This window comes from Protopterus annectens, chromosome 2.part1 (genome assembly GCF_019279795.1).
Source record: "Protopterus annectens isolate FY-2018-M chromosome 2.part1, PAN1.0, whole genome shotgun sequence".
Taxonomy (NCBI): Eukaryota; Metazoa; Chordata; order Ceratodontiformes; family Protopteridae; genus Protopterus; species Protopterus annectens.
In genome coordinates this window covers 300,061,006-300,087,519 of record NC_056729.1, presented here as the reverse complement: position 1 = coordinate 300,087,519, position 26,514 = coordinate 300,061,006, and the positions used below count along the sequence as shown (strand labels likewise).

At 41.3% G+C, this 26,514-nt stretch overlaps 1 protein-coding gene across 1 annotated transcript in view; it reads left to right on the top strand.

The window, feature by feature from the left end:
* Positions 1–26,514, top strand: part of TBC1D1 (TBC1 domain family member 1) — a 2,608,647-nt gene that overhangs the window by 1,692,473 nt on the left and 889,660 nt on the right. The gene's annotated exons all lie outside the window — the stretch shown is intronic.

The following is a 26,514-nucleotide window of genomic DNA, read 5'->3' as shown; positions in this document are numbered from 1 at the left end:
AATGTTATTGTAATCCTAAGGGCGACAGGTGCAGGTCATCTCTGGCAAAGTATTGTGGTCTGTCGATCATGTCGTCCCAGGCAGACAAATACTGGATCCCCTTAGAATTACACCAGAAGTATAGCCAATTGTTGAAGGCAGTCATTTTGTCCTTGTACTGTGGTATCATTCTGGGTGATGGCAGGATGCTACTCAAGGTTAGGGTAATACCTGGCTGGGATACAATATTGGAGAGCTCCTCCATGTCTCTTTTCATGTAGTCCATGGAGGTACGTCTCGAGTAATTCAAACCAACATGGACAATGACATTGTCATATCTGTACTTATTGTGGAGCGACCTGAGTGCATGCGTTATGTGGCGGATCCTGGCACCTGACAGGCAGCTGACAGTAACTTTCTCCTTGTTTAGTCTAGTGAGTGGAACATCAGTGTGCCTGACTATAGAGTCACCTGTGACTAGACTGTTGGGTACATTGTTATGCCTTATGGGCTGTGTTTTTGTGGCACACTGAGTTAGTGGTCTATGTGTCATTTGGGTTGTGTTGGGGGGTGGAGTCTGCTTGCGTCTGATGTGTCTGATGCTTGGGCAGGTTTCTCTTGAGAGGCTCCGCGAATGTAGGTGTGTGTTTTGTGTTTCTATGTGTGTGTTTTGGTGGTGTAGGTTTTGAGGGACTATGTGATGAGTGTGGTGTGGTGCAAGTGTTTACCATCATCTCTTGACTGTCTAGTCCAGTCATGGGTGAAGAAACCATTGCTTCCAGTCTGGCTATATCAGTGCATCTCTCACAGGTTGTAGTGTTGGGTGGTAGGAGGAGAGGGTTGTCTGTGTACATGAGGCAATTGCTGCATTGCCCCAAGATGCCCAGATTCTGTCAGGATACTATGTATAGTAAATGTGGATGACAATGCTATGGTAGGCTTACAGCTCTGCAGCATGTGTTGGACAACAGGCATCTGTCTGTATGATACCCTTGTGTAGGATATGTGTCCCATCTGGAGAATGCATTGTAGGCCACTGCATGCATTTCCAGATGTGGATGGACATATCCCTAGTGTGTTTGCATGCACCTAAGGGGCTATATGCCAAACATGTGTGGGCCCAGAAACGGGTGGCGGTCAATACCACTGGTTACTGTTGTAGTATAGTACCGGAAGGATACAACTGTCACTGAGTTCACTACATCTGTGTGTCAGTTGTCTGTACATCATCTGATAATTGTTTATAGTCAGACTGATGAGGTTGTGTATGCTACCAGAATGCTAAACAGTGACAGTTAGTAACAGTATCACCCACAGTAGAGTGCCAAACCATGTCACACACATGTGTACCCATGTTAGAACATATCTGCAGTAGTATGCATACTGGTCATGAAGAGATACTCGGAGATGTTAACAGGGTATGTCACACATCTCATGTGTCCAGTATGCACGCACATGCAGACAGTGCACCCCCACCATGTTCACAGATGTACACCTGCAAATTTGTACTGCACACATCACACACGCACTGTCCACTCACTAACACATGCTACCAACACTACACACTGCATCCATGTGGCACATGGGCAAACAAGACATACTCAGACATAACACAGGTGTACACAATATGACATTGACAATCATAGCTTCGATGCACCATGCCTGCTCAGATATACCTACAAGGATATCATTACACTTTCCTGTCGACAATCTGGTAACATTGCTACACTGCTACAAAGTCACCCTGTGCATCAGCACCGTGTTAGCCTGTTCCTGCATCAGTGTTACAGATGACAGGAGGTGGCACAGGTCTCATCATATGCACAGGGTGTGTTGCTGGTTTGCCAGAGCCCGACATTGACCCATCCAATCAACATGTGTGTGTGTGTGTGTGTGTGTGTGTGTGTGTGTGTGTGTGTGTGTGTGTGTGTGTGTGTGTTTGTGTGGGACAACAGTACAGCATGGGGCAATGTTGATGTGATGTGTGCGTGTCTGTGTGAGCCCTAGGTGTTTGGTTTATGTTTGTGTGTCTGCATGCACACAGCTCCACCATGTGGCTGCCATATATGGAAGGTTGTGGGACAGCCACAGACTGTACCTGCCAGGCTGTACAGATCATTGTCACTGGGCACGGACACGGAACCTGTGCCTGGCAGGGGTGCTACGGACAGTATCGGGTACCAAGCCTGACTGGGGACTATCATCAGAAGCAGAGGTATGTTGACTGGAGCTACATCCCTGCTGGGACTGCCCACATGGCCTACTAGGACGGTCGATGGACAGGCCAGCCCCAGCATTGCTGGGGCTGGTACTGGCACTATGGGCGTGGCTGTGTTCTGTGTGTTGTCCGCGATGACTGCCAGCTACTGATGTTGCTGGCATACGTCCGCGTCGAAGTCTCAGCTGTCCTGCATGGTCCTGGCTCATGGAAAACACATTTTGGAGGGCATCTAATGTCTCCCCCCAACGTCTATCAATGACCTCGGTGTAATTACGTATGGTACCGGCAAGGTCACAGATACTGTCATTGATAGCGGTGTTATGGGCCCTCTGCACCCTTAGTCCCTGTCTGGTATACCGTTCCATATATGCCTGTGCCTGCATTACAGACCGGAACATAGCTGAGGTTGTAAGACCTGTGGGGGCACGTCTGCCAGGGGCAATACGACCAGCGGTGCTCCCAGGAGAACCCCTGGACATCTGCCTATGTGGTACCGTTCCACGGATCTGGGTATGGCTGCTGTGAGGGGATGCATGTGCCATGGATACCACACTCTCCTGGTCAATGCCATCTGTATGCTGTCCGTCTGCTACGGCCATTGGTGATGAGGGATATATTGGCAGTATGAGTTTGCGCATAGATGGGGTTGAAAGCTGTGCACTGTCGATTGGTGGACCAACAACAGACCCTGTCAAACCTGCCTGTGCCACAATACATGTCTCATCATCTCCACTAATTGTGGCAGTGACTTCAGGTTCCCTGCTGCATTCATCCAGCCCAACCTCTGCACCCGTGAGAGTAAGATAGGAAACACACTTTACAATCTGTACATGATGTTATCACACATGCACACATGAACACAGGAACACATGCACACATGAACACATGCACACATGAACACATGCACACATGAACTCATGCACACAAGAACACATGCACACATGCACACAGGAACACATGCAGACTCCTCACTACAGCAGATACACACACACAACAGCAATCCAAAACATACTCAATAGTGGTTGAAGGTGGTTGACAGTATCACAAGGCAAACAGTCACGTCACTTGTGTCAGCATGCAGAATAAGTGTTGATCAAGTCCATGCAGTGTGATTGTAGACAGCCATAGTTATTGACAGTGTACATGACTGTGGTGCATGTGTGTACATGTTCAGTGATTGCCTACACCCTAGAACACAATGTGTACAAGGACATGACATTTCTGTGCAAGTATTATAAGCTCTGCAATGTCCTGTGCACCATCACTCACAGGTATACATACCATGGCTGCATGTGTTATCTGTGTGTCAGATGGATTTCCATGTCTGATTGCAGTGTCTGTAGCAGATAATTGTGTCCACAGGTGTAGCACATGCATGCTATGTACATATATGGGATGAGTGGTGCATGTATACATGATGGAATACCAATCCTGGACATGGCCATTGTACAGTGTTTATGGAGAGTGTGGGTCATATTCCAGATATGCCAGTGCCAGCCATGACATTGCATGGTACATAACTGCAACATTAAAAATCACACATACCCAGTGTGTGTCATGTGACCTATATACCCAATAGCATTCCAGGACAAATATGTGTCACTTTGTACAGAATGCAACTGCTATGCATATTGTGTATAGTTGCATATGTTTGCACACACACAACATGCTATGCATAATGTGTATAGGTGCATATGTGTGCACACACACACAACATGGAGGTGCAAAGCAATGATAGCTATGTGTAGTACTGTGTTCACTGTAACTGTATGGGGTGTAGTACCATTAGCCATCATCATCATGCATCATGTGGTCACTCAAGGCCACTAAAGTGTGGTAGGCCACCACCTAGCATGCTGTACCTGAACCTCAGTGCCATGGCTAAGTTCACAATTACATAGCCACGTTGCACAAGGGTGTGTGAGGTGCCCAATAGGGAGCATTGCCGAACATGACTGTGTTATGTGTTGAAGAGTGTTGCTCAGCCCCATGCTAGGCCCCTACCCCTCAGGTATATTATGTGTGATGTGTGGATGACATGTGGGATACTGAAGTGTGACCTAGCAGCGGGTGTCCGGTTACACTATGTGTAGCATGTGGAGGTGTACTGCATATGACAAACGTGTTATGTTGTGTACATGTGTGTCAACTATGCCTATCCAATGTGCAGTACAGTGTTGCCACATTTGTGTCTGATGCTGTGTGCATTGCATGTGATTGAGGCAGCTACTGACTTTACTGAGATGTTTAACATCTCACAGCAAACATGCACAGCATGCATTATGCGTAGGTGTGTTATGTGTACATGGCCTACACCTCACCTATGACATGCACATTTCATTACCAATTTTAAAGTGTTAACACATTCACCAGCATGTATCGTCTGCCCTGCTGTCACACCAGAGGGACCTACAAGAATATGACACAGTTTGTCAGTGGCCACAACTGTGGCATTGCTACTGTGAGTGTGCTAAACTACAGTAGAACAACAGGCATAGGTGTACAGATACTATTCAAAATATCAGTATTGCACACAATAGGCAGCACAACTGCTAAACACAGTACACATCTCACATATGCATAATCTAACAATACAGGTAACAGTAGTCTACAGCTAGGGCATGTTACCTACACGCTCCATGTCACTATGCTGGGTGGCTCCGGCCACCATGATGACACATGTGTGATGATGTTGCTGCTGTAGGCCAGGAGCCACCACACTTAGGAGCAGTTCCTCCACTCTGATGAGGGGGGGGGTGTATGGCCACCCCACCACCTGTGGCAAGCTGTTGTCTATGGATATCAGACGCACACCGCCGGACATGTCTAATTAAATCACTGCAGTGATGGTGTACCTGCTCATATGTCCGGTTATGCATGCCTATGTCATTTACCTGACGAACAAGATCTTGCCACAGTGCAGTACGCTCATGCTGGTGCTGGCTGGCCCTGGAAAACAGCAGGGTATAGTGCTGAACCAGGCTGTGGTGGATTTCCTGTTCCTCTGCGGCTGTGTAAGAGGGATTCCTCTGATGAGCCATAAGCCTGGAAGACAAGTAAACGATATGTGCGAGCAAGTCATGTGGCACACTTAACATTATACAGTACAGATATCAGTTAACTGCCATATATAGCATCTCTTCGTCTGTCAGAGGATACACACATTCAATACCACATATCACTGCTCAGCCCACAACTGGCTGACAGTGCTTGCCACACTCCATATAACAAACTAGTATACACCAGTACTCGGCACACTGTTTGGGATCCAATGCACAGCCTCGCCGCGGGGGTACATATCAAGCTAATGCATGAAGAAATATGTCATCCATTGCAATGAATGTGAAGTACAGTTACAGTATTACCAGTAACCCACCCTAGTCGTTGATGCCATACCCCTACCTAACATATGTGCACAGTTGTTAATATAGCTGGCATACTGCTGTAACAGAGTATACATGTTGCTAGGTACACACGCAAACCCTGCACTACACATGTGATTGCGGACATGGTACAGGCATCATTACACACACATCAGACATTCATACAACACACAAATGTATGCTGACACAGATGAGCATTTCCTGTGTACTTTACAGTACTGTGTGCCCCTACTTACAGATACCTATGCCTGAGGTATGTAATTTGTGCAGACTACAGGAAAAACACAAGACAGTGTTACCAGGGAATGTGAACATACACCATACTGTGCTGTTTAGGCCTACAGCTTCAGGTAGTACAACAGTTCAAATGTCAGTTGGATTCACCAGCAGTACCACTTACTGAGCATACATGTATTGCTTCATCCTACGATGGAACACCACAGTCGTACACAAGGAACTACGTCACAACATATGCCATCCTACTATGTCTGCATCCCAATAACTGACACATCTTTCTCTGGCCTCACACCTAGGACACAAACGACCATGACAGAAACAACCTCACACTAAGCTATCACACCGTTACAGACCTTGCACACATTCACTGTCACACTCATTCCACCTCACATAGCAGGTATTGCACTAAGTACATGTGTGTGTGTGTGCATTGTGTCATAGGTAGGTAATATGCTAATGGCCCTAGGGCCTACAGCAGCCTAGCCATATGCTACCCCGGCCTTTGACACACATGTAATTTGATTTCACTTGCTCCTGTCAACTGGATACACAGAGGTGATTCCCAGGGCATGTTACCTATCCCCAGACAATCATCAGGGGTATGTGTGACATCTGCTACTGAGGAGCCTTGTTTGTTAATGCTGGGTGGTTTACTCCAGAGTATGGCATATTTGCCAATAGGAGCCTATCCCTCCAGCATGTGCTGTTTAGTGAGGTGGCGGGGATTAGGGACCTAGGCTGTGTAGCCCGGTGGGACTGTGAATTGTTGACATGGTGGTTGTCTGACTGCTATGGGTGTGACATACCTCAGTATGTTCGGCAGAGGTAACCTCTGGGTGGCCGGTATGCAACACACTGTAGCTGTGGTTATGTGAGTCAGTCTGCATAGGGTATGTGTTTGAGGGCAGCATTACTCCTTGTGAGGTATGTCTGTGGCCTTTCCACCTGCTGTAGTTGTCATGTAAGCTACATACCACTTGGGGCACTGTGATGAGTACAGGGGAACACTGACCTATATTTCCGTACATGACACAACGTTTGTGATGACACATAGACAGATTACAAGACTAGTGTGGTACTGTGTTTATCAAAGGGGAGGCTGCTGTCCAGCTGTGTCCCATGTTCCCTTCTGACACCTTCAGTGTTAGGCAGGCAACCACCTATCTGGTAGTTAGTGGGTAAAGTGTTTTGGAATGGGGTATGGCACTGCAGTATCAACACTGGTATTCAGTCCATGCCTTGGTCACCAGGCACCTGTTGCAATACGTCTGACCCTGTGTCTCCCTCTCTTACTATATATATATATATATATATATATATATATATGTATATATATATATATATATATATATATATATATATATATATATATATATATATATATATATATATACACATATTCATATATATATATATCTGTATATATCTATATAAGTCTATATATATATATATATATATATCTATATACATATCTATATATCTATATATATATATGTGTATATATATCTATATATATATATATATATATATATATATATATATATATACATATATATATATATATATATATATATATATATACATATATATTTATATATACACATATGTAAACATCCATTGCTGTACATATAGGCACATATACTGCCCACCTTTCATGGTGGGAATATCAATTATGAAACAGTTGTGAGACATACAATTATGTAATAATATTGCACAGTGTTGTGCAGAATGCATTTCGCTGTCCTCAAGTCGTATAGCTGTAGCAGGCCTCACTGGCTGCAACTCAGTCCCACAGCATTTAACCACCACATGACATATACCTGCTCTGCTTGCTGTTTTCAGTGGCACACACTACAACCTACATAGATATGTGCACATAGCAACCTTCAACTACATATATATATATATCCAGCCTTCACTAACAGTTGCAGTATGTCCCTTACCCTATGCACATCTGCATATACATATAGATACTACTGCTACCACATATGGAGGGTTCACAGTATGTAGAGTACCCTTCAGACACATCATTCGGATGCCAGCAAATACATATCTGTTACATACTTTACCTTTGTATTTCTCACCTCTGTCTGTTGTACCTGTTGACGTGTTTTTTTTTTTTGTTTTTTTTTTTGGTGTCTCCAACTGCCTCTGTTTGTTTGTCTGCCTGTCTGTCTCTCCCGCTCTCTCTCCAGTTGCTGCAATGATATTATTGCATGTGTGGACAGCAAATACAGTCTGCTTTTGTAGGTATCTGCACATGTGCATGTGATGGTCTCTGCACCAATTGGTGCCCACCATTTAGTAATTGCATGTAGCCTGCTGTGTGGTAATTGCAGTTCTCACTGTGATTTCAGGACACTGCTATATAATGATAGGTTAGGTAGGCATAGGCCTTTCAGTTTTGCAAGGTGGGGACCATGCTTGTTTGCTGTGGACACTGTTGTGTCAGTCAGAAGGTTGGTATATGTGTCATATCTGAAGCTGGGTTGTAGCCAGTGAAATGCATGTTGTACTGAAACCTGACTGTTGCTTCTCCCAGTACACTCTTCTCAGTGTGTAAGTTTACTCACACCTCCAAATTCTAACACTGGATACATGGGTGGCTCCGGCCACCATGATGACACATGTGATGTTGTTGCTGCTGTAGGCCAGGAGCCACCACACTTAGGAGCAGTTCCTCCACTCTGGTGAGGGGGGGTGTATGGCCACCCCACCACCTGTGGCAAGCTGTTGTCTATGGATATCAGATGCACACCGCCGGACATGTCTAATTAAATCACTGCAGTGATGGTGTACCTGCTCATATGTCCGGTTATGCATGCCTATGTCATTTACCCGGCGAACAAGATCTTGCCACAGTGCAGTACGCTCATGCTGGTGCTGGCTGGCCCTGGAAAACAGCAGGGTATAGTGCTGAACCAGGCTGTGGTGGATTTCCTGTTCCTCTGTGGCTGTGTAAGAGGGATTCCTCTGATGAGCCATAAGCCTGGAAGACAAGTAAACGATATGTGTGAGCAAGTCATGTGGCACACTTAACATTATACTGTACAGATATCAGTTAACTGCCATATATAGCATCTCTTCGTCTGTCAGAGGATACACACATTCAATACCACATATCACTGCTCAGCCCACAACTGGCTGACAGTGCTTGCCACACTCCATATAACAAACTAGTATACACCAGTACTCGGCACACTGTTTGGGATCCAATGTACAGCCTCGCCGCGGGGGTACATATCAAGCTAATGCATGAAGAAATATGTCATCCATTGCAATGAATGTGAAGTACAGTTACAGTATTACCAGTAACCCACCCTAGTCGTTGATGCCATACCCCTACCTAACATATGTGCACAGTTGTTAATATTGCTGGCATACTGCTGTAACAGAGTATACATGTTGCTAGGTACACACGCAAACCCTGCACTACACATGTGATTGCGGACATGGTACAGGCATCATTACACACACATCAGACATTCATACAACACACAAATGTATGCTGACACAGATGAGCATTTCCTGTGTACTTTACAGTACTGTGTGCCCCTACTTACAGATACCTATGCCTGAGGTATGTAATTTGTGCAGACTACAGGAAAAACACAAGACAGTGTTACCAGGGAATGTGAACATACACCATACTGTGCTGTTTAGGCCTACAGCTTCAGGTAGTACAACAGTTCAAATGTCAGTTGGATTCACCAGCAGTACCACTTACTGAGCATACATGTATTGCTTCATCCTACGATGGAACACCACAGTCGTACACAAGGAACTACGTCACAACATATGCCATCCTACTATGTCTGCATCCCAATAACTGACACATCTTTCTCTGGCCTCACACCTAGGACACAAACGACCATGACAGAAACAACCTCACACTAAGCTATCACACCGTTACAGACCTTGCACACATTCACTGTCACACTCATTCCACCTCACATAGCAGGTATTGCATTAAGTACATGTGTGTGTGTGTGTGTGCATTGTGTCATAGGTAGGTAATACGCTAATGGCCCTAGGGCCTACAGCAGCCTAGCCATATGCTACCCCGGCCTTTGACACACATGTAATTTGATTTCACTTGCTCCTGTCAACTGGATACACAGAGGTGATTCCCAGGGCATGTTACCTATCCCCAGACAATCATCAGGGGTATGTGTGACATCTGCTACTGAGGAGCCTTGTTTGTTAATGCTGGGTGGTTTACTCCAGAGTATGGCATATTTGCCAATAGGAGCCTATCCCTCCAGCATGTGCTGTTTAGTGAGGTGGCGGGGATTAGGGACCTAGGCTGTGTAGCCCGGTGGGACTGTGAATTGTTGACATGGTGGTTGTCTGACTGCTATGGGTGTGACATACCTCAGTATGTTCGGCAGAGGTAACCTCTGGGTGGCCGGTATGCAACACACTGTAGCTGTGGTTATGTGAGTCAGTCTGCATAGGGTATGTGTTTGAGGGCAGCATTACTCGTTGTGAGGTATGTCTGTGGCCTTTCCACCTGCTGTAGTTGTCATGTAAGCTACATACCACTTGGGGCACTGTGATGAGTACAGGGAACACTGACCTATATTTCCGCACATGACACAACGTTTGTGATGACACATAGACAGATTACAAGACTAGTGTGGTACTGTGGATATCAAAGGGGAGGCTGCTGTCCAGCTGTGTCCCATGTTCCCTTCTGACACCTTCAGTGTTAGGCAGGCAACCTCCTATCTGGTAGTTAGTGGGTAAAGTGTTTTGGAATGGGGTATGGCACTGCAGTATCAACACTGGTATTCAGTCCATGCCTTGGTCACCAGGCACCTGTTGCAATACGTCTGACCCTGTGTCTCCTCTCTTACTATATATATATATATATATATATATATATATATATATATATATATATATATATATATATATATATATATATATATATATATATGTATATATATATATCTATATATATATATATGTATATATATATATATATATCTATATATCTATATATATCTATATATATATATATATATATATATCTATCTATATATATCCATATATATCTGTATATATCTATATAAGTCTATATATATCTATATATGTATATATCTATATAGCTACATATCTATATATCTATATATATGTATATATGTGTATATATATCTATATATATATATATATATATATATATATATATATATATATATACATATATATATTTATATATACACATACATGTAAACATCCATTGCTGTACATATAGGCACATATACTGCCCACCTTTCATGGTGGGAATATCAATTATGAAACAGTTGTGAGACATACAATTATGTAATAATATTGCACAGTGTTGTGCAGAATGCATTTCGCTGTCCTCAAGCCGTATAGCTGTAGCAGGCCTCACTGGCTGCAACTCAGTCCCACAGCATTTAACCACCACATGACATATACCTGCTCTGCTTGCTGTTTTCAGTGGCACACACTACAACCTACATAGATATGTGCACATAGCAACCTTCAACTACATATATATATATATCCAGCCTTCACTAACAGTTGCAGTATGTCCCTTACCCTATGCACATCTGCATATACATATAGATACTACTGCTACCACATATGGAGGGTTCACAGTATGTAGAGTACCCTTCAGACACATCATTCGGATGCCAGCAAATACATATCTGTTACATACTTTACCTTTGTATTTCTCACCTCTGTCTGTTGTACCTGTTGACATGTTTTTTTTTTGTTTTTTTTTTGGTGTCTCCAACTGCCTCTGTTTGTTTGTCTGTCTGTCTGTCTCTCCCGCTCTCTCTCCAGTTGCTGCAATGATATTATTGCATGTGTAGACAGCAAATACAGTCTGCTTTTGTAGGTATCTGCACATGTGCATGTGATGGTCTCTGCACCAATTGGTGCCCACCATTTAGTAATTGCATGTAGCCTGCTGTGTGGTAATTGCAGTTCTCACTGTGATTTCAGGACACTGCTATATAATGATAGGTTAGGTAGGCATAGGCCTTTCAGTTTTGCAAGGTGGGGACCATGCTTGTTTGCTGTGGACACTGTTGTGTCAGTCAGAAGGTTGGTATATGTGTCATATCTGAAGCTGGGTTGTAGCCAGTGAAATGCATGTTGTACTGAAACCTGACTGTTGCTTCTCCCAGTACACTCTTCTCAGTGTGTAAGTTTACTCACACCTCCAAATTCTAACACTGGATACATGGGAGTATGTACTTTCTTTTGCAATTAGGGAATTAACTGGCATACAACAGTAGTTATTGCGATGTATTCCTATGGCTTTCATATTTTCCCTTTACATTCACTCCTTGTAATGCATGTTATATTTCTTTATTGCAATGTATTCCTATGGCTTTCCTATTTTCCCTTTACATTCACTCCTTGTAATGCATGTTATATTTCTTTATTGCAATGTATTGCTATGGCTTACCTATTTTCCCTTTAAATTCACTCCTTGTAATGCATGTTATATTTCTTTATTGCAATGTATTCCTATGGCTTTCCTATTTTCCCTTTGCATTCACTCCTTGTAATGCATGTTATATTTCTTTATTGCAATGTATTCCTATGGCTTTCCTATTTTCCCTTTACATTCACTCCTTGTAATGCATGTTATATTTCTTTATTGCAATTTATTCCTATGGCTTTCCTATTTTCCCTTTACATTCACTCCTTGTAATGCATGTTATATTTCTTTATTGCAATGTATTCCTATGGCTTTCCTATTTTCCCTTTACATTCACTCCTTGTAATGCATGTTATATTTCTTTATTGCAATGTATTCCTATGGCTTTCCTCTTTTCCCTTTACATTCACTCCTTGTAATGCATGTTATATTTCTTTCAGCACCAAGTTATTGTATATCTGCTGTGGCTTAGTGGTATATCATGCAGACTGGTGAGTCCAAGGTGTGGGGTTTGAGACTGACAAGGGTATTTTATTTTGCTGCTGAGCAGTACAAGGGTCTTGTCATACACAGTGACTAAGGCACTTTTAAGCAGTTGTAAGCGGGTTTGCGCGATGCTTAGCGGTGCTAAGCTTAGCTTATTTTATGTTAGCAATACTAAGCTAAGCTTGGCATAGCTTATAATATCTTAGCAATGCTAAGCTAAGCACACACATGCGCACACTGGTGCAAACACACTTACTACTGTTTACAAGTGCTCACTCCCACTAACCCCCTCTCTCATTTCTTTGACAGAAAAGTAAATAGGGAGATAGGAATGTGGTGATAAAGGATGCACAAAGAGGGGAAGACAGTAGGGAAACCAGCTTGGGATGTACACGGGTGTGGAGAAGGTCCATAGCTGCCCATTTCTTTACCAGCAACAGCTGTGCATATGCAATATATTAGGTGGGATATTTGAACCTTCCACCCCTGAGAGAGGGATGAGGACAACTAAGTGTGTTGTACTACCAGTTATGAATATCAGGCACATGCACTGTTTGTGAACTGTTATACTGTCATTAGTACGTTACTCACTTCTGAACAGTTTGTGGTTTGTTTGTGTTGACATTAGCATAGTCTGCTCAGGACAGCTGGACATATTTCTGTACTGTGTATGCCTACCTACACCTTTGGTTGTGCCTGACTACACTGGTATATAGTACCTTTGGGTAGGAGTGCAGAACTGCAGAGTGCATTATTTATTATTGTGTGATGTTTATCTTGCTGAACATGCAGAGTTGCTGTGTACCTGTAAGTCTATAAAGGCTAGTAATCTGCCCGTGTAGCTCCCACCTGTGGACATATCCAGATGGTAGACAGAGGTTAGCCTAGTATTCATTGACTGTGCACCACACCAGTCTTTTCAGCACCTGAACAGTGGCATTGTCACAGGTGGTTGCTAGCAGTACATGGCTACATCCTTTGATATTTCTGTGTTGTACTCCTACATAAGGGCATGCTTGTGGAATTCATTCTACAGCTATTCGCAGTGTGTGTAACAACAGACAGGCTGATATGCCTGTGTGTTTCTGACACTTCCAGGCCTCAGATACTCTCAGGTATATATTTGAACAACCTCAGGGAAAGGTACATATCAGTGGGATACACCTGTGATATATTTCAGATATTTTGCAGTTGAGACTTTGGGGTATTCGGAGCATATGTATTACTACACCATTTCTGACGTGCAAGCAGTGTCTACTCTCACTTATTGACATTTATCATTAAGTGGGATTCCCCACCTTTCTGCATACTGTTAGTACATTTCACAGGGAGTCAGAGGGGCACAGCTAACATTTGTTTGCAAATCTGGGACATCCCTGTAAACCAGTCACAGTTGGGAGGTGTGGCCTCTGACCTATTCAAATATGCCAGTGTTTATCCTGCTCTGATACTGTGTGGGGTTTGTAAGGTGCTACTGTAACAATATTCACTACTAGCATGGCTGCTTCTCTTATCACACTCATGTAATGCAATTCCACAACAATTGCTGGTAAAGATCCACAGAACAAGCTTTGTGTTATGGCCTTCCTATTTTCCCTTTACATTCACTCATTGTAATGCATGACATATTTCTTTCAGCACAAAGTTCTTGTATATCTGCTGTGGCTTAGTGGTACTTCATGCAGGCTGGTGTGTCCAAGGTCTGGGGTTCGAGACTGACAGGGGTATTTTATTTTTATGCTGAGCCGTTCATGGGCCCTGTCATACAGAGTGACTAAGGCACTTTTAAGCGGGTTTGCGTGACACTTAGCAATACTTAGCTAAGCGCACACATGCGCACACTCGCGCACCCCTGCATACTACTGCTTAAAAGTGCTTACTCCCGCTAACCCCGCGCTAATTTCTTTGAAAGAAAAGAAAATGGGGAGATAGTAAAGTGATGAAAAAGGGGGCACAAAGAGGGAAAGACAGTAGGGAAACAAGCTGGGATGTGCAGGAAGGGTGTAGGGAAGGCCCATAGCTGCCCATTTCTTTGCCAGCAACAGCTGTGCATATGTTCATAATTTGGTGTGAAATTTGCAACCTTCCACCCCTGAGAGAGGGGTGAGGGCAACAGAGTATGTTGTAGTGCCAATTATAATTATCAGTTTACATGTCCGGCGGACATGTGTGCGAAATGGGAAGCTATGTATGGGGCGTAATTTTTTTGTGGGAACAGATTGCCCTTTTTTTATTATTTTTTTCAGGTGAGAGTGGAATGTGAGGTAGGGGATGTAGGTATATTTGGCGAGGTAGGTTGGGGAGGTAAACACACAAGACAAACAAGACGCATACAGGGGCGGTATTTGACACATGGGGTGGATGAACACAATTGACAGGGAAGGTTGTTTGGAAATCGCAAGCCCATGAGCCCACAGATGGTAACAGTGGAACTGAAATCCCCACCCATGGGCAGTCACCACTTCACCTTCACAGCCTCGAGGGTGGCTGTGCTGGGGGCTGAGTAGGACGGGCAGGCTCACCTGAGAGACGCGCCACTCTCGCCTCAAGCTGGCATAGGGGATCAGCGACTGAACGCTGGATCTCCCTATGCACCACAGCCCGGACCCTTCGAAGGGTGACAGGTGGCCCTTCTCCACCCACGCTTACATGGGGGGGTGAGCCCCCATCCCCTGCAGCGCTTCCACCTGAAGGTGGCACAGGACCAATGGAGAAGGGGAGCCCGGGCTGGGCACCGGAGCTGCTGGTGCCAGGTGCACTTGCCAACTGAGGAGGGACAGGTGGGTCTGTTGGGACCGGGCTTCCCAAACATTTTGTGATTAGGTGTGTTTAATTACAACATAAACAACATTCCAGATTAGTTGTAACAGCATGCAGTAATATTCCCATTAACCCAACGCACCAATGTTCCAACAGTTGAACAGAAAGCATAACACATGCATATATTGAACGACAGTGGATATTCCAACAGCATGCAGGATGTTTGGTAGCAACAGGCCACCATGAACGTGAACAGGGCACATGCATCAACATGAATGCAAATATTTATAAAACAATAGGACATATGTCCCAAAAAATATTTAAAATTACACATACCTATTGAGGTGTGGAATTGCATGGTTTATGCACAAACAGTAGGGTGTAGAAAAGAATCTCAGTTAACATGTTATAATTACTTTTACTCTACACTACATTCCTAGTGACTGCAACTGTATATTCCCTACATGTATTATTACACTTGCCACCATGCATTAGGTTGTGTAATGGGTTGGGCTACTTCAATATATACTTGACCTATATCTGACATAATAACTGTCCAAGATGCTGATGTTACTGCTACATATTTCATGATTGCTTTTATATTTATTTATCTACATTGGATGTTTTCACATGAATTTTCACTTGAATTTGTACAGAACCCTGCATTTATGGAAGCACACTCACATTTCTTGGGAACATATTAGCATGCTACTCTTGTGCAAGATTTACTTATGCATGCCAGCCAGTAACTGACTGTTGAGGACTGTATATATGCTTCACAGCTACTAGCACTTCCAACACCCACTTTAGATGGGACTGCAGAACTCTGGGTTGCCAGCACTTTTTAAAACAGTACTTTTTGTATAATGCAAGGGTACAACAACAATTCAAACTAAGTGACACACACACACTCCGAGTTTTAAACCTTTATTACTGACATTGCACACTCCTAAGTGAAATCAACCAGGATTTGTTTAGAGAGGACATCAGATTCATCACTATAGATGTCATAGATTTATTCGGAAGTATACCACATACAGAGGGCATGGGTCTTTTTGAAGAAGCTGTGTTTGAAGATGTTGATATGAGTCACAATGACAAAATAGCTTGTGTGACACAGTGTTAAAATATAATTACATTATGTTTGGGGGAATTTTATAAACAGAAGACTGGGGTATCTATGGGTGCCAACATAGTACTGTCAAAATGGGAAGAGCAGTTCATTATAAATTGCAAGTAAAAGACCTATGGACATTGTACCACAGGTTTCTGGATGACATTGTCCTTTTTGGATTGGGAGTGAGGCACAATTGGAATTTATGGATTATATCAACTGTACTACCACATACTTGAGATTTACCTATACTATTAGCACAGAATGTTTGAAGTATCTGGATATTGAATTATACAAAAATATAGGTAAATTTGAGAGTAAGGTGTATAGGAAGGAAACTACGTGAAATTCCTATCTACATTTCAACAGTGCCCATCCATACCATAGCAAAAAAGGACAATTGAGGTTCCCGTGATGACTTCCAATGACATAGATTTTCAGGAAGAATGTACTTTGTTACACAAAATGTTCAGGGAACGGTTATCCAGAAGAATTTATAAGGAAATTAAGAAAAGAAGTCGAGGATGGAAGGCTGAGATTCAAGCCATATTGGGCAGGGGCAATGACATTAAAATGGATACAGAGCCACCTGTAGAAGGTAATAATCAAGAGAGTAATCATGTGAACTACAAGAGAAGTTTAGTGTTGGAATATAACAATTCCAATAAGAAATTATGTGACATTTTTAGAAAGGAATGGAATAAATTTAGTTCTATAACGGATATTGATGAGATAACCAAAATGAGACCCAAGATAGTATTCAAAAATCCACCTAACATAGGAAATATACTCGAAAGAAATAAGAAAAAGAAAAAGAGGGTATACATAGGAGAAGGGGACATACGTAAGTGCGGTAGATGTCATCAGTGCCCACATATTGCAGATAGGTCGGAAATTTACATTGATAGTAGGAAAAAGAATTACAAGCAAGGACCATTATAATTGTGAAAGCAGGGGAGTAGTGTATATAGCCACTTGTCTAATTTGCCAATCTTTTATGTAGGAAAGACCGAGAGATGCCTGAAACGTAGAATTTACTCCAGGGCTAAAGCTACCAATGCACTATACAAACACAGTATTGAATGCACTGGAGCCAAATTTGTATTTTTTGTGTTGGACCAGGTTAAACCTGATAGTAGGGGAGGATTATGGGAAGAAATACTAGAAAATAGAGAATTATGGTGGCAGGTTTTTCTGGATTCCAACAATAGCCCAGGTATAAATGAGTTTTAACTATAACTCCCTTTTAAAACTAAGGGCAAATAAACTATAATGTAATTCTAACTGTGGACACTTGAGGGCATACTAACACTAACACTGAGGATTTATTGCCTTCACTATGGGTATATATATATATATATATATATATATATTTTCTATAACAAAAGTGGTTATAATAATATATTTTTACAACTAATTTTATGTGATTATATGAATTTGTTGTAAGTATTTATTTAGTAACAGTTTTAAAACAACTTTGGTTTTAATATAGGAGTTTTAACAATGCATGTAGCACTTTATGATAAACTCATGAATATTCATGAATTATAATGCACTGAATTAATAGGTGTGTTTGAAATGAAATTTAACCAATCCAGCAGTTTTTAATCACTTCCATGGAGTATTTAAATGTGTTCATGGGGTATTTGTGTTGTCTGAAGAAGTCTTTGGTGACGAAAACGCAGTTTGTCAAATGTAATAAAGAGCCGCTCATTTAATTCAGGGTTTGCTGCTATTTTGTTCAACAATTTACTGCTATCTGAGGAGATCCTGCTGCTAACGTAATACCTTTTCAAGTTACCGGTTTTTGTGGAATAGTGTGAATACTCATAAGCGGACCTGGGCACTTATTTTGCTATTATTGGTTGGTTTTGAGTGCCTACACCTTGTTTTGGTTTTTGGTTCGAGTCAGGAAGGACCGCTTTATCTGTACACCGGAACCGGAGGTATGAGTACAACAGGGCAGGAGGAATCGGGCCAAACACGTAGACTAATCGGCCAGTTAACAGAATCAATAGATCTGTTAACTCCTCTCTGCACTCATTTTATTCTTGGCAGCAAAAGAAATACCGATACAACCGAGGATTCTGAGGAGCACGACGCACACAGGGGAAGCGGAAGAGACAGCTTATTGACATCGAGCCGGCTAGATGGGACTCAATTTAACCCATTCAATACCCTGTTATGTTGCAAGATACTGCAAATGGTGATGAACTAAACAATTGTCAAGGAAAGGACAAAGGCTTATCCTAAAAGAAATGCAAACAACAATGCTAGTTTGCAAGGTACTGTAAACCCTAAAGTTATTTATACAAATAAAACTACGGAGGAATGGCTTAGGATTCAGTTTCATGTCAATAAACAGAGTGTCAATAATCAAAATAATGTTGACAATGATACATATGCCATGAAATTAGTTAAATTAGATAAAATGCTTATGAAATATAGAATCTTAAGCCACATTGAAAATGCATATTTACAGGAATGTCTGGAAAAGGGAATTGTCCCTAAAGGTTTAAGAGTTTATAAATTGAACAATGTGCATATTGGGACTCATTTCCATGAAAGTTTACTTAAAGTTTTAATGATTGTGGGTTGGAAGTTATTAAACTCATAATTGAAGAGAATAATAATATTCAAAAGGAATTAGGGACAGAAATTGCTAGCCTAGACTTATGCATTACTACTGATTTAGTTCATAACATTAAGGAAGAAAATGACAAATATTTTGCCATGAGAAGGAATATTGATTTTAAATGTGAAGAAGTGATACAGAGAAAATGGGGAAGTTACAAAGGATATCAGGAATATGAAACCCATACAAGTTATCCAAAGCCCAATAATCAGTTTAATTACAATATAATGATGGGTCTAAGAAACATTACAGAAGAAATGCACCATATAATAACAAACATAAGTTCTATGATGAAAATGAATGTTTTATAACGGATTATGAAGTTGATTTCCCTTAGACAATAGGGGACATGTACAGGAAAACTATAATGAATATGGAGGAAATTTTCAGAGGTGGGGGGCAAGAAGGCAGGGAGATTTCAATAGATTCCTGGACTTGTTGGGTCATTCCAATGATGCTGATGTAACAGTGAATAATATTGTCAAACACACTTATGATAATTTTACTATATATAATTTTAGCACTTCAAAATTAAATCCAAACCACTTTTCATTGTTAAGCAAAGGATTAAAATATATACCCAATAGAAAGGAGATTTTACACGCACTACTGGATGTCAAGTTATTTACTAGGAAGATCAATTTAGAAGTAATGGCCTAAAATGGGGTTCAAAAGATAGAATGACTGACAATAAATTGAAGAGAAAATCTATATACAACCCACCCCTTTACCCTCAGATCAGAATTTTGAAAATAATATGGTTAATTTAGTGAGAAACAAACACCAAGGATATTGGGTCCACCATAATTTAAGCAAAGAGGAGAATCAAACATTAATGGAATTGAGCCAAAACGCCTCTGAGGGTCATGAAACCAGATAAGGGGAGGTTGTTATAATGGAACAAATATTGCACGATAGCAAAATGAATACTATCTTAAGGGATGAAACTAAGTATACGGAGGCTTCACATAATGAAATTAATATAGCACATTATAGGATCGATTCCATCCTGCAGGACTTAATGATAGAAAAGTTATTGATGAAACAACTTTGAAATATTTGGAAGTTAAGAAACCAAGGGTGGCCACTATATTTGGCATACCAAAGATACATATGATATGCTAAATCCCTCAGACCTATAGTCACGGCTGAGGGATCTAAAACAGCCCCTTTAGCCAAGTTTATAGATGTCAAGACCAAACATATATGGATTAATAAGAAGTTAATTTTAAAAGACCATGGACTTCCTAAGTGAAATCAACCAGGATTTGTTTAGAGAGGACATCAGATTCATCACTATAGATGTCATAGATTTATTCGGAAGTATACCACATACAGAGGGCATGGGTCTTTTTGAAGAAGCTGTGTTTGAAGATGTCGACATGAGTCACAATGACAAAATAGCTTGTGTGACTCTTATGGACACAGTGTTAAAATATAACTTCATTATGTTTGGGGGGGAATTTTATAAACAGAAGACTGGGTATCTATGGGGCAGCGTGCCCCCGCTTGCCAACATAGTACTGTCAAAATGGGAAGAGCAGTTCATTATAAATTGCAAAAGACCTATGGACATTGTACCACAGGTTTCTGGACGACATTGTCCTTTTTTGGATTGGGAGTGAGGCACAATTTTTGGAATTTATGGATTATATTAACTGTACTACCACATATTTGAGATTTACCTATACTATTAGTACAGAATGTTTGAAGTATTTGGATATTGAATTATACAAAAATATAGGTAAATTCGAGAGTAAGGTGTACAGGAAGGAAACCTACGTAAATTCCTATTTACATTTCAACAGTGCCCATCCATACCATAGCAAAAAGAACATAATTAAAGGACAATTTGCGAGGGTTCCTATGACTTCCAATGACATAGATTTTCAGGAAGAATGTACATTGTTACACAAAATGTTCAGGGAACGTGGTTATCCAGAAGAATTTATAAGGAAATTAAGAAAAGAAGTAGAGGATGGAAGGCTGGACAGATTCAAGCCCATATTGGGCAGGGGCAATGACATTAAAATGGATACAGAGCCACCTGTAGAAGGTAATAATCAAGAGAGTAATCATGTGAACTACAAGAGAAGTTTAGTGTTGGAATATAACAATTCCAATAAGAAATTATGTGACATTTTTAGAAAGGAATGGAATAAATTTAGTTCTATAACGGATATTGATGAGATAACCAAAATGAGACCCAAGATAGTATTCAAAATCCACCTAACATAGGAAATATACCGAAAAGAAATAAGAAAAAGAAAAGAGGGTATACATAGGAGAAGGGGACATACAAGTGCGTAGATATCAGTGCCCACATATTGCAGATAGGTCGAAATTTACATTGATAGTAGGAAAAAAAGAATTACAAGCAAGGACCATTATAATTGTGAAAGCAGGGGAGTAGTGTATATAGCCACTTGTCTAATTTGCCAATCTTTTTATGTAGGAAAGACCGAGAGATGCCTGAAACGTAGAATTTATGAACATCACGACATCTCCAGGGCTAAAGCTACCAATGCACTATACAAACACAGTATTGAATGCACTGGAGCCAAATTTGTATTTTTTGTGTTGGACCAGGTTAAACCTGATAGTAGGGGAGGATTATGGGAAGAAATACTAGAAAATAGAGAATTATGGTGGCAGGTTTTTCTGGATTCCAACAATAGCCCAGGTATAAATGAGTTTTTAACTATAACTCCCCTTTTAAAACTAAGGGCAAATAAACTATAATGTAATTCTAACTGTGGACACTTGAGGGCATACTAACACTAACACTGAGGATTTATTGCCTTCACTATGGGTATATATATATATATATATATATATATATTTTCTATAACAAAAGTGGTTATAAATAATATATTTTTACAACTAATTTTATGTGATTATATGAATTTGTTGTAAGTATTTATTTAGTAACAGTTTTTAAAACAACTTTGGTTTTTAATATAGGAGTTTTTAACAATGCATGTAGCACTTTATGATAAACTCATGAATATTCATGAATTATACGAAGCACTGAATTAATAGGTGTGTTTGAAATGAAATTTAACCAATCCAGCAGTTTTTAATCACTTCCATGGAGTATTTAAATGTGTTCATGGGGTATTTGTGTTGTCTGAAGAAGTCTTTGGTGACGAAAACGCAGTTTGTCAAATGTAATAAAGAGCGTTCATTTAATTCGAGGTTTGCTGCTATTTTGTTCAACAATTTACTGCTATCTGGAGGAGATCCTGCTGCTAACGTAATACCTTTTCAAGTTACCGGTTTTTGTGGAATAGTGTGAATACTCATAAGCGGACCTGGGCACTTATTTTGCTAACATTGCACACTTTCCCACAGACTCACACCTTTATCTGTTGTAACAGTGCATATGGAAGACATATTCAAGACAGATTAGACCTTTATTAATGGGTTAGAACACACTTTTTCAGGCTCAGTCACTTATGTTATATGACAGTACCTGCAGAGATTTTATTCCAGACATATGTTACCTTTCTTAATGGGTTACTACGCTCTTTTTCTAGCTCTATGAATTGTCATATAACAGTACATGCAGAGGACTTATTCAGGCCATTTTATGTCTGTATTATTGTACTACAACACTTTATTTCATGCTCTCTCCCCTATTTTATATAACAAAACATGCAAAAGAATCACTAACCTGCCTGGTGGCGCAGCCTTTGCAGCCTATCAGCATAGGCTTGCTGATTCACAGCACGGTCACCTGCAGCTGTAAAGTAAATGAAGGGATATTGTGACATACCTATCCGTTATACCAACTCAATTATCAATTCTTACATACTGCATTCCATGGCTACATACTCAGTCATGGGGCATCCTGCATCCCATGGGCCTCCTGGATCGATTGGTTCAAGCGGTCCAACTTCCCGCCTCTTCAGGTCTGCATAGTGGTGACGGACCTGCTCACCGGTACGAGGAGCGCCTGTGGCACTGGTGAGGTCATGAGCTAACCGGTTCCAAGCCTCAGCCTTGTATTCCGTCCCTTGGAACTGGCCCTGCAGGAGTCTGGACTCATGACGGTGGACAAGGAGCCAAACCATGTATTTCAACTCCTCGATGCCCCAACGCTGCGCTCGGAAGCGTGAATCCTCCCCTGCACCTGCCATTCTGACTGCAAATGTGAGCTACAATCAGTTATGGCGAGTATTCCCACCTGTGGGGCTTAAATATGCCGCATTTCCCGCACTTTTTTGTGATTGGCCGTTTTTGAGAATTCTAAGTTGACTGCAGACCTGCTTAGTAATGGTTAATCTACCATTTCTAAGTATATGTATGTTAATAGTGGCTGTTTCTCCTAAGCTGTCACGGCTTAGTGGTTCTGTACTTTGATTATGATGCACAGGGTCCTGGGTTTGAACCTTGTCATTCTTTTATTTTATTACTGTCTAGACAGGCTAGGGGGTGTGGCTGCATTTAAGCAACTTAGCTCTACGTTGCTCCCCGGTGCCCTACAGTGCCCTGGTTGGCGCAGCGCGCAAGTCTGCACAAACACATTTTGCTGGGTAAAGCACTTTTAAACTTTGGGCAACTCTATTGCGCTGGGTAAAGCGCTTTTAAACTATGGGCAACTCTGTTTAGCTGGGTAAAGCGCTTTTAAACTATGGGCACCTCTGTTTAGCTGGGTAAAGCGCTATTAAACTATGGGCACCTCTGTTTAGCTGGGTAAAGCGCTATTAAACTATGGGCACCTCTGTTTAGCTGGGTAAAGCACTATTAAACTATAGGCACCTCTGTTTAGCTGTGTAAAGGGCTGCTTAACAGCAGGCTATTATATATCTGGATCCTTTAAAAATATATATTTTGTTCACTGATACCTTGGCCATTTCACTGCTTTTAATAAGATTTTAATCATATATGTCTGGTATTATTTCAAATACTGATTTAAAACAAAAATAAGAAGGGGATTGGTGGGACTCAAACCGTGAATGCCTCCTCTTTGTACATACGCTCTACCATTACGCTATTGCTGTTTGGCTTAATTTGCATAAGTAGTTCTTATATGCTCTTCAGTGTCACAATTGCTAACTGTGGTTAAGCAATGGGCACACCCGCACAAACAAGCACAAATACGGTCAGCTATATCGTGGATTTAAAAAAATAAAATTAATATTTTACGTTTTATAACTGTGATGGGGGTTTACAGTGTCAGGGAGTGTGGTGTTGGGTGCAAGTACATTTGCGTGAACTCGTTCTTGTCTGTTGACATTATGCTTTTTAAAACCTTGCAGGGGCGTGGACTTTTAGACTACTCAGCAGTCGGACACGCCCCCTGCTTTCCTACTCAGTCCGTGTAAGAGTTAAGGATGAGTCAGCTTGCCCTCATGAATATTCATGGCACGCTGACGTCATACCATTCAACTGCAGCCTCAGTGTAAGACATATTAAGTCTTACACGGAGGTTTTGTGAATCCCGGGGTGTGTCTTTTGCGAATATGAGGAACATAACTGCTACGTTTCCTTCATTTGAGGGTAAATCTTCTATAAATAGTTTTCTTGCTTCTGTTTCTCAAGTAACTAGACATTCTTTTAATTGTTGTTATGACTCATGTGATGCCTCTTCCATAGCAGGTTTGCATGGTTACATTCTCAGACTTTTCATGCAATGTAAAAACTGAAATTGAAAAAAAAAATTTTAAGAGGATGAAAACTGATTTAAGGGGTGACCTGGATTTTTCAGCCTTTCTTCTGCAAGGTTGTTAAAGGTTTAAACCTAATTCAGGATTCTTTTATGTTCTTCTTTCAGCTTTTCCTGGTTAGGGGTCGCCACAGCGGAACTCCTGTCCGCTAATGATTGGCAGTAGATTTTTTACGGGTGCCGAGGTGCCAGCTCAACGCTCAACCTTCAGCGAAGGCACACCCATTCTATGCATGTCTTTCGAACTCCACTTGACCGTGGGGAGGACATGCAGACACCACACAGAAGGCGCTCCAGCCGAGAATCGAACGGGAGAACCTCTTGCTGTGAGGCAACAACGCTACTGCTGCACCTTCAGGATTCTTTTATCAAAAGTAAAATAAGCTGGCCCAGCAATCTTCAGGCAAGCAGACATTCAAAAAATCAGTGTATTGAAGGTTGTCAATAGAAGGGGAGCACCCAGAAACAAGGACAATCCAACAAGTTGGAGAGACTGTCTACCAAATGTAACCCCCCCACACACACACACACACACACACACACAGACACACACATTTTGACAGCCCTTTTAATTCTCCTGCAAAAGCTAGTTCTATATTTCTGTCTTTGGCAAAAGATAATCTTGGACAAATAAGTTCCAGGAGTTATCTGTTGTGGCACAGATGGCAGTGGTAGCCCATATCTCCTTTTCAGATAATTAATCCTTATCTACCAGATCAAATATCTTTATTCTCTGTCATTCCACATCTGCTGTCTCAGGGGGTACTATAAGTTGTCCCTCTCTCTTTTGCAGGGGAAGTTTTTTTATTATTTTTGGATGTTTCTAGTACCAACAAAAGATGCTTCAGAGAGACCAGTCCTAGATCTTTCCTTTCTCAACCAATTTGTAAAAGTTCCTTAGTTCAAAATAATGTCCGTTACCTGCTACCCTTTATTCTCTCCATTCAATATTTTGGTAACTCTAAATGTAAAGGATCTTATCATCAAATTCCAAACATTTCTTAAGAATCTGTGTGTCTGGATTACACTTTCAGTACTCTGTATTACTCTTTGGGTTATCTACTGCTATAAGGGTGTATACAAATTGTCTAGCTCAAGTGAGAGCCTATTGCAGGCTACAGCACATCCATGCTTTTCCTTATTTAGACCACTTGCTTATCTTTGCAGAGTATTTTTCAAATTGTCAGGAATCTCTCAGTTTAGTAACAGCACTCCTTTTTAGACTGGGTTTCCAGGAGAACATTCAAATATCTTGCCATATTCCTTCATACATAATAGTATTTCTGGGGTGTCTCCTGGATACATCTGTTCAAAGCTTTGCTCTCACAGGAAAAAATAGGTCTGTATCAAGATCTGTTCCTGAGATTTCCCACTCAGTCGAGGATTTCAGCAAGGAAATTTCTTAGGATTTTAGAATTCATGATATCTATGGTACTCATGATTCTTCTAGCCAGACTCCACATGAGAAATGGCACCTAAAATCTGTATGATTCCAACATTAATATCCCCTGACATTTTAAATTCTAGTTAATTTGGTGATTTGTAAAAAAGGAACTGTTTTGTAGGAAGCCACTTTTTGTCTGAAACCAGGCCTCCCATTC